The sequence below is a fragment of the Pelodiscus sinensis genome, chromosome 3, assembly GCF_049634645.1.
Source record: "Pelodiscus sinensis isolate JC-2024 chromosome 3, ASM4963464v1, whole genome shotgun sequence".
Taxonomy (NCBI): Eukaryota; Metazoa; Chordata; order Testudines; family Trionychidae; genus Pelodiscus; species Pelodiscus sinensis.
Window position 1 is genome coordinate 165,489,850 of NC_134713.1, and position 9,967 is coordinate 165,499,816.

Here is a 9,967-nt window from a genome sequence, read left to right on the forward strand (position 1 = left end):
CTGTGGTTTCCATCCCCATCCCACCTGGCCATACCTACCATCTCCACAAATCCCATTGGCACCATCTGCATACAGTAGATCTACAAAATCTAGGAGGAGTTTAAAACACATTTAAAAACACCAAGAGGGATTACGAGCGATAAACTGACCACCAGAACCAGAAAGGCCTCGGGTTTGCAGTTGGACAAAAGATCTTGCTCTCAGCACAACACCTCCATGAAACACACGATTGTTGCAAATTACATAACTAATACACAGGCCTGTACCTGATCAACTAGTGATCAGACCAGTGGCTATCAGGCTCTAGGACACCACTAAGTATTCCATGTATTACTGCTGAAGCCACTCCTCGACAGCTTCTTTGCTTATCAACAATAACTTTCCCCTCCTGCGTGGATCTAAAGTTATGATGATGAGGTCCATAAGATTTTGGATTCTAAAATCAAACATGGTTCCCTCGAGTACCTCATTGGTTGGGAAGGTTACGGTCCCAAGGTGCTCTCCCAGAAATGTAATTCTTGGGTCCATGTGCCTGACCTCATAAGAGCCTTTCATAAAGTCCACCTTTTCTCAGTTATAATAATAACGTGCAGAGAGAGGCATATACAAGTCCTATTAAAATCAATGACACAATTCCCAGTTACTTCAATGAGGGCAGAATATGGCCTCAAGAGCTTTTAGGTGCTCTTAGCAGCTTTATGGTGTGTATATAAACACACAGACATAGCACAGAACAGAATGAGCTAGGACCCTCTGTTTTAGCACACAAGGCAACATTGTTTTCTAAAAGTGTACATGATTGAATAGAATGACTTAAGTAGGTTCAGATTTTATAGACTTCAGCAAAAAGATGCTTAATAATAATGTTTTTCTTAAGAGAATAATGTATTAACAAGTTCAGATAGAGACATTTTGCAAAATAGGACGCTTGTGAATGTCTCATCTCTCACCCTGCTCTGACAATGTTGTCACGGGTAATATAATAAGAGAACAGATCTTGGGAGGTAAAGCACACATTTACTTGGGTTTTAAGCTTAGATATTTTGTTGGCAGATGTGTGATCTTGATGCAATGCAGAGTTATTTTCAAAATTTGCTGACATATTTTTGGTAATGGCTCATGTACTTAAGGGTTTGTCCACTTGTCCCTATCCCATGTGTTATGAAATATGCTTGCACTTGTTCTATTGTGAGAATATTTTTTAAATGGGATATGAAGTATTTTACAGATGCAACATTGCCCATATTTTCAGCATGGTTAAATTCTGATGCCATGATGGACAGGAGTTCTTTGAAATCTGTACAACTTTGCATTGTCTGTTTGATGGATTCTCTTTTAACGTAAACTACTTGTTTGGCATGGAGGGTTAAGTTCATTTTGGAAGAAAATAATAGGATAAGCTTATGGATGCGTCAGGCCCAGGCTTGCTCTGCAAGCAAATCAGAGTGATTTTTGTGACCACACACAAAATAGAATTATGAAACTGAACCTGATACTGCACTTGTTTCATCATGATTTAATCTGGCATCTATCTGCGAGGTTCCTGTTTCCTTTCTCTTACTCGCAGTACATCTAGTTCTTGTGGCTGAAACCTATGTGTCAAGATATCTTTCTGGCCTTTTATGTCATGGCTCGATTTTTTTTTCTTGCAGGTGAAGCAACTAACATTAAATAAAGCTTTTGTGTGAATGTTGAAACAAGTATGAATGGTGTCTTCAGTGAAGCAACAGCTTAATGACATCACGGCTTCTTTCAAATAAGCTCATTTTCTTATCTTCTGAGGAACCCCTCTGTTGTTTCTATGCTAGCTAAGCTTTATTCCACTTCAGTCATTTTCTTTTTGATCTGCCTATATTTTTTTCACTCCTTGCCTATATTGGAAAGAGCCAACAAATTCTTCCTCTGAGGTTGAAGAATTAGCTTCTGGATACTTCTTTTACTACAGATATGTACACAATACATATGTACTTACATGGCTGGTGTCTTCTCATATGTGACAAAGTCAAACTAGAGAGCTGCAATAGAGTTGGAAAAGGCAGCCCCAGAAGGGTAAAAAGCCAACTTGCCTGTTAATGAGAAGTGGGTTATTGCAGTCAGGCAGGAGCAACTGACAAGGGATTGTCTCAGGCAGATTAGGATCAGCTGGGACAGGGCTATCTTGGACCAATTAGGGTCATCTTATGCCATTTCAGGCCAGCCTGTGACCTTTTAAAGCCTCCCCTGTTGGGTAGAGGGGGAGAGACAGGTAGACAGAAACACCAACAGCTACTGAGCTAAGAGACATCAGGGAAGTGAAGAGCTCCCTACCTCAGAGAAAGACTGCAAGCCTATCCCCCAAACTAGGAGAAGGCTAACTGTCCAGACATGGCAGATGGGAAGGCTACGTCTACACTGGGGCGTTCTCACGCAAAAACTCTTTTGCAGAAAAGTTCTTGTGCAAAAACTCTTCCAGAAGAGAGCGTCTACACTGGCACGTGCGTTTGCGCAATAGATGTGCTTTTGCGCAAGAGCATCCATGCCAGTGTAGATGCTCTCTTGTCTAAGAAAGCTCTGATGGCCATTTTAACCATCAGGCTTTCTTGTGCAACAAATTCATGTTGCCTGTCTACACTGGCCTCTTGCGCAAGAACAGTTGCGCAAAAGGGCTTATTTCTGAGTGGGAATATCATAGTTCTTGCGCAAGAAGCCCTGATTTCATACAGTAGAACGTCAGTTTACTTGCGCAAGAACACACAGCCAGTGTAGACAGGCAGCACGTTTTTGTGTCAGAGCAGCCACTTTGGCACAAGATTGCACCAGTGTAGATACAGCCGAAGTGTTTTATCCAAGTGTTTTATCCAAGGGGGAGAAGTGCAGAGACTCGGGCCCTCCGCGGACAGGGGCTGCTACTGCTTCATGCTGCAACCTCTGATACAAATGCAAGAGCGCAGGTTACCAGGGGGCTCCCTGGGAGAGGGGCCGGGAGTGTACTGGCTGCTGCTCTGGCCCCCGGGGACTATCAAATAATCGTGTAACCGATAATATTTTATGTGGTTACATGATTATTCCATTACACAGTATCTAACATTCCTAATCTAGACAACCATCTATTAGGGATGGTTTAGAAATAATTAAATTATTCCTCTCATGAAGCAGGGGAATGTACTAAATTTCCTCTATCATATTGAAATGGTTTTGTTGTTTGTGTACATTTCAGTTCTTTTCTTATTATGTGTCTTGTCAGACTTGCACCAAGACCATTTTGTTGTATTTCAAATCTCCACCCATCTCACAAAGATGAAAACACTTTTGGGAACATCGTCCCTAAGGAGGAGAAAGCTATTTGTATTTTTATAGCCTTCTTTCATGGCATGCCCTGTTACCGCCTCCCTGTCAGCATTTTTAAAAGTTAATATCTAAGCAAATCCTCTGAAATTAAATATACGATTAAAGTACAGGAAAAGCAACTGTTGTCATCAGTTAAGGCACTCAAAAACCATTAAATAAGACAGTTGAGCCTCTCCACCTCTCCTTGTAGCTGGACATGAAGAGAAAAATAAAGAGAAACACACAATGCTGGCATGAAGTTTTATTAAGTGAGATGTGATGCTCTAGAATGTTTCTTACAAGCAATATATTGCCCAAATTCTAGTGAAAATCCCTCTGGAACAGTGCGTTAGCTTTCCTTCAGGGCCCATCCCCTGCATACATTTTAAAAGATTTTCCCCCTTTTGACTCCAATTTAACTAGATTTTACTTTTGTGGCCGAATCTGAGTGTGTGTTTGTGTTTTTTGGGGGGTATTATCTCTCTGCAATGTGTGCTCATGATGATAGGATGAAACGCCAACTCTAAGATTGCCTAGCTTTTCAGACCATTATTTTTGTTCCAATTCTCTTAGTAGAGAAAGAAAAATTATCTGATTAACCAATATAAAATCCAATGACAAAGACCATTTTATCTTAGACATGAAAGTATCTACCTGGAATTAGGTAGTGCTGGCAGTTGGGTGGGGTTTTTGTGTGCATATGTCTCTTCTGTATATATGTTGGCTATTGTGGATTCAGAACTGAGGGACTTGATACTTTTTGTTACTTCCTCTTGTCCCAGCTCCATTAACTGCAATGATGTTCCTCCTAATTTACAGTGGTGTAGGCAGGAGGAAACTCAAGTGAAACAGTAGTGGGATTTTAGTTGAAGGGGACTGAGTTAATGATGAAAGTGACAAGGCTGCTGGGTGATGTCTGGCATAGTGGTACTGGAGACAGAGACATTTTTCCCGTCCTTCTCCTTGATGGGGAATGTGAGATGCTACTTAAAGTTTCTGCTGAAGGGTAGAGGTTCCCAGAAGAAGTAGCAGTCTTTGAAAGTCACCAAGAAATCTCAAGTGATTCCTCTGGCTACTCAGATTGTGGTAAACCCAGAGAAGATGAAAAACAGGAACTTTTGGGGAAATGGTTCAAAGTGTGTATATAAGTTTAGTTACTAATTCAGTACTGGAGCTGACAAAGCAGTGATCTGATTTTTTTATCATGGCAAACCCTCTGTTGCCAATAAGCCTTCTCTTTGCAATTTATTTTTCTCAGTAATAGTAGCTTCTTTAAGTAACATACATCCAAGTGTCTCATACAGAACCATTATCTCCCACTGCCAGCCTCTTCGACTGTGTGGACTGCATGAGAGTATGTCTGTAAGAAATTGTGGGTAGATATCTGAGACAGAAAAAAAAATTGTATTTTAAATTGACAAATCAGTCCAAACCACTAAGGTTATAACTCTTTTTTTCTTCAAGCAGAACAGTAAAACAGACCTGTTATTGGCAGCTCATTAGTTGTGAGACTGAGGCAGTATGTACCATGACATCAGAGTACTGCTTGACCCAAATCTATCATTTAGTCAGAGATCCTTACTTTTAGCTTTTTCCAACTGCCTGTAAGATATACATAGCATAGTGCACTGTGGCGTAAATAAGATACAGATTTTGTACTTTTTGATGTATTTAGCACATTTTTGTTACTTCCTTTAATACCGCAGACCTTACATTCTTCAAGCATTAGGGGAACAAAAGGCTAACATGAGCAAAAAAGTATTCAATAAAAAGTATCATTCTGTTCACCTACTTAGCATTTAAAATTCAAACCTTTTGGGGGAAAGAAGAAGAGGGAATGAATACCACAGCTGAGTAACTTCAGATATAAAAAGTTCCTTCATTAAATCAGTTGTTCTTTAATTCATAATAGAACTTAAATAAAGAATGACTTATAGGCAGCTGTTTCTAATATTGAGTCCCCACCACACATGAAAGGAACATTATTCTTACAGCAGCCTCTCTACCCTTGGGTGTTATCAGCTGAACATGTTTTGAACCCACCTAATGCATTTGAGGTAGCTTAGGTTTATTTTTCTTTCAATAAAATAAATGGTTTTGTAATTAAATTTCTGCACTGACTGTGCTTAATGGCTACATTGACAAGTGCTAATGTATGGGAAGAGAATGAGTTTGAAATGAAACATGCTGTTTTCCAATCTGCAAGCAATTTTGCACTAGGGCAATCAAAATCTTGTGCCAGTGAAACATTTTCATTAATCTACTAACTTAACGCACACTGCCCACTCAGCAGCGCAAGGACACATTTAAAAAAAAAACACAAAAATATCATGAAGTGAGCTGTTGTTTGAAACCATTTTGTGGTCTCTGGCAGCAGGGCCTGTGGAAATTCGCTGACTTTACACCATGAAATGTTGCAGCTGTCTCAGAAGGGACTGGCTGCTTCTATGTTTCAGTTCTTGGCAATAACTCAGCTTTCAGATCTGTCTCTTTTTTCCCCTTAGCTAAATTTATTTTTGAATAAATCTTCTCATAGAAAATTGAGAGCGGCTATTATATATTTGGACTCCATTTATGAAAACCACTTCAAATTATCAAGAAGTGCATCAATCCAACCGTTATATTTACAATATTTTCATGATTGGAAAGCTAAACAATACTGTATTTCCCCATTATCTTAATTTAGGTAGCACTAAATTTCAACATAAATTTTTTTTTATTGCTAGATAAATAAAAAGCTGCAGAAACTTGCTTTTGTCTAACTTGTTATAAACCTTGTGTTGAATGTGGCCACTAGAGGGTTGACTTAGCAACAACTGCACATTGCAAACAAAAGCCTGTTGCAGTGCTCTTTATCAGTAAAAGGCTTAGTGAAAACAAGATGATTCTTTAACACCTTGGGCAGGCATTTAATGTGTTCCCAAATAGATTAAAGAAACAAGGATGGTTAAGGGTCTTAAACAGCTACTCAGGCAGCGTGGTTTTCTCTCTGAAGACAATATGCTAGTAACAACGCAAAATAAATGGACAGTTGGATAGTCTTTAGCAATACACAGTGCAAGTCAGTAGAAGTCCAGGTTCATAGCTTGAAGGTGATCATGCAGTTGCCCCACTTTTCTTTCACCAGATGCTGCTTCCTTGGGGATAGATCACTATTCAAAGTTTTGGCCCTATTTTTGTATGTGCTACTTGTCCTAAGAAAGCCAAAATGGAATCCCTTTTGTAAATATAATAATAGAGGTAATATATTTTTTAAAGCTGTGTTCCCCCATTCCGACAGGAAATTGTACATTGGGATGGAATGCTACAGGGTGGGATATAGCCAACAACATGAAACGTGTGTGGTGAAATGACAAGGATCAACCAAAACAGGTGATATTATAGCCTGTAATAGTCTCTCTAGGCTGCACTGCTCATGCTAAACAAAGAGAAGTTTTTAAATTGAGAGTTACAGTTTGGGTCAGAATCTGTTATTGGAGTATTATAACCAGGGCTGAACTTATTGCAAAACCATGGTACGCCCATATCTTGAATACTGTGTACAGATGTGGTTGCCTCATCTCAAAAAAGATATATTGGAATTGGAAAAGGTTCAGAAAAGGGCAACAAAAATGATTAGGGGTTTGGAATGGGTCCCATATGAAGAGAGATTAAAAAGACTTGGACTTTTCAGCTTAGAAATGAGGAGACTAAAGGGAGATATAATAGAGGTCTATAAAATCATGACTGTTGTGGAAAGAGTGAATAAGGAAAAGTTATTCCACGAGGAGTAATGGTAGTTCGGAATAGGAAGCCTAGTTCGAACTACCTAGTTCGTGCCGCGTGTAGCCGCGAGCACGGAGTCTGAACTAGCGGACATTTAAAAATGGCGGCGCCCGGCAATATGCAAATGAAGCCCAGGAAATTCAAATCCCGGGCTTCATTTGCAACTCTGGTTGCCTACATTAACCACCCTAGTTCGAACTAGGGTGGCTAGTGTAGACATACCCCCATTGCCCACTGAAAGTTAAGTACTGTTTACATTATTGAAAGTCTCATAAATAGATAAGTGGTGGGAAGGGAAACAAAGGCCTGGAGGGGTGAAGTGGCTTACCTGGGGCAATTGGGCGGATCTGGTGAAGAGCCAAGAATAGAATCTAGGTCTTTTAACTCTCATCCAGTGCCCAATCTTCTGGACTCTACTGATTGAATGATGCAATAAGCAGACAAAACCTTTACATATCTTAATGGATTAGAAGCTGTTGCAATAATTTATTGTAAGGCAAGTTGCAAAATTTTAAAAAATTGCACAAGTTTATACCCATATGTTTGTCAGTATATACTGATCAACAGATCTGCTGATATTTTGAGATTACATATGCAGATCTTAAAAGGGGCAGAAAAGTGTCATGAGTTATTTTTGCAGTGGTTAAATTTATCAGATTATTATGCACTATGCTTGAACAAAAAGCAGCACAGGTCATTTTATGGCTTGGTGCTTGTGGAAGTGAAGAGGGAAAGTAGTTTAATTATTAAAAAACATATTTTATTTTACACCCACATCTCTGTATAGTTAATACATAAATGGGGGTTTGTTACTTTTACAAGCCACAGTTATAGTTGTACATAACGTGTAGATGGTAGATGACATCTGAAGAAGTGGGTTGTACCCACGAAAGCTCATGATACCATCTACATGTTTTGTTAGTCTTTAAGGTGCTACTAGACTATTTGTTGTTTAAGTTTTTCCTGTTACAGACTAACTCGGTTACCCCAAGAAGGGATGGGGTAGTAATTCCAACAATTTGAATGCAGATTGTGTTCTGAATATGGGACAGTTATCCAATAGCAAGGGAATGCAACATGTCTTTGCTGATTGCCAGCTGCATGCTGTGGCACAGGCAAGCATAAGATGGATACTATGGCATATGAAGGACCTTAGAGAAACACCGTCCAGTAGTACATATCTGTAGAGACCAGGAGGGAGTGGCATCAGGATAGAGTTGGTTAATGCCTGTCAGGTGTAGCAGACACATGTGACCTGGCAGCAAGCTGTTGAGGAGGTCATGAATGGGCAGGGTGTGATGGCAAAGGAACTAAGTGTGTTCTTTATCAGTCTAGGTAGCGGGAAAGGGCTCTGGCTTAAGGAGAAAGAGGACTAGAGCACTAGACTAGAGGACTAGAGGTAATGGTTGTGCCTAGTAAGATGGAAGGAATTGCAGTCTCCACGGGAGAGGTAGAACTGTCAATCTGCTTAGAACATGTGTCTGCTGTGCCTGCTACAACAGTGGAGGGATAGTTGCTCCCTCTTCTTCCATAAACCAGGAAGACTGGATTGCAGAAGGGTCCTTGGTGGTGGAAGAATCTATGACTGGGGTTTTTAAACTCTGGGGTGTGGTTTGTAAAGGCAAGCCGCTAGCTGGCTGCGAGACGCTATGTTTACCTGCGCCTCTGCAAGTGTGGTCAATCGCAACTCCCAAAGACCACGGATCACTGTTCCCAGCCAATGAGAACTGTGGGAAGTGCTGTCCTGCCTTGCTCCTCTCCGCCTCCTGCAACTCCCACTGGCTGTGAATGGTGACCTACGGCCAATGGGAGCTGCGATTGCCCATATCTGAGGAGGCACAGGTAAACCTTGGCTACGTCTACACTGCAGGCTTCTTGCGCAAGAACTGTTTTGCACAAGAGTTCTTGCACAAAAGGTCTTGCACAGGAGTGCGTCCACACTCCCATGTGCTTTTGCGCAAGAGATGTGCTTTTGTGCAAGAGTGTGCATGGCAGTGTGGCTGCTCTCTTGCACAAGAAAGCTCTGATGGCCATTTTGGCCATAGGGGTTTCTTGCGCAAGAAACCCCTGTTGTCCATCCACACTGCCTTCTTGTGCAAGAGCTCTTGCACAAGAGGGCTTATTCCTCGTGGGGAAAGGAATAACTCTTGCGCAAGAAGCCCTCTTTTCCGATGTTTTACTGTAAATTTACTTGCACAAGAACACGCGTGCAGTGTAGACGCTCCACAAGTTTTTGTGCAAGAACAGTCGTTCTTGCTCAAGAAGCCTGCAGTGTAGATGTAGCCGAAGTGTTTTGTGACCAGCTAGCAGCTTGCCCTTACAAGTTGTGACACAGAGTTTGAAAAACCCTCATCAATGGTCCTGGCTATTCCCAAACATCATATTTGCTCCACTTCCAATCAGCATGGCACTTCTGTGTTAAAATTAAGTCTTAGCCCTTTCTCTCATTTAAAAAAACCCCAACAAAAACACATTACAAATTTCCAGATAAGCAATGCATTTTGAGCAATGTAAGGTGTATTTCAGCAGATGTTTGGAACTGCTCTGAATACAAAGTGTGAGTTTGCATATAATGAAAGCAATTGTTTCAATCATCTCTGAACTAGGCATAACTTATGGGCAAAGCATGAGAAACTAGGAGTGCTGTGGGTGCCATAGCACTGCCTGGTTTGGCATAGTAATAACCAAAGACACAGTTTCTGCTTTCACCACCTCCACTATAAAAATTGTTCTAATGCCCCTGAAAATATCTTGTAGCAGTATTTTTGTATCCTAAACATTTAAGCTTGTTGATGATGGTATAGTTAGCATGGTCAGTCAAGGTTCTTTGTTAATAGCAGTATCCAAAGAGAAACCAGCACAACACAAAGAATATTGTCACTTTGTAAATGCTCAA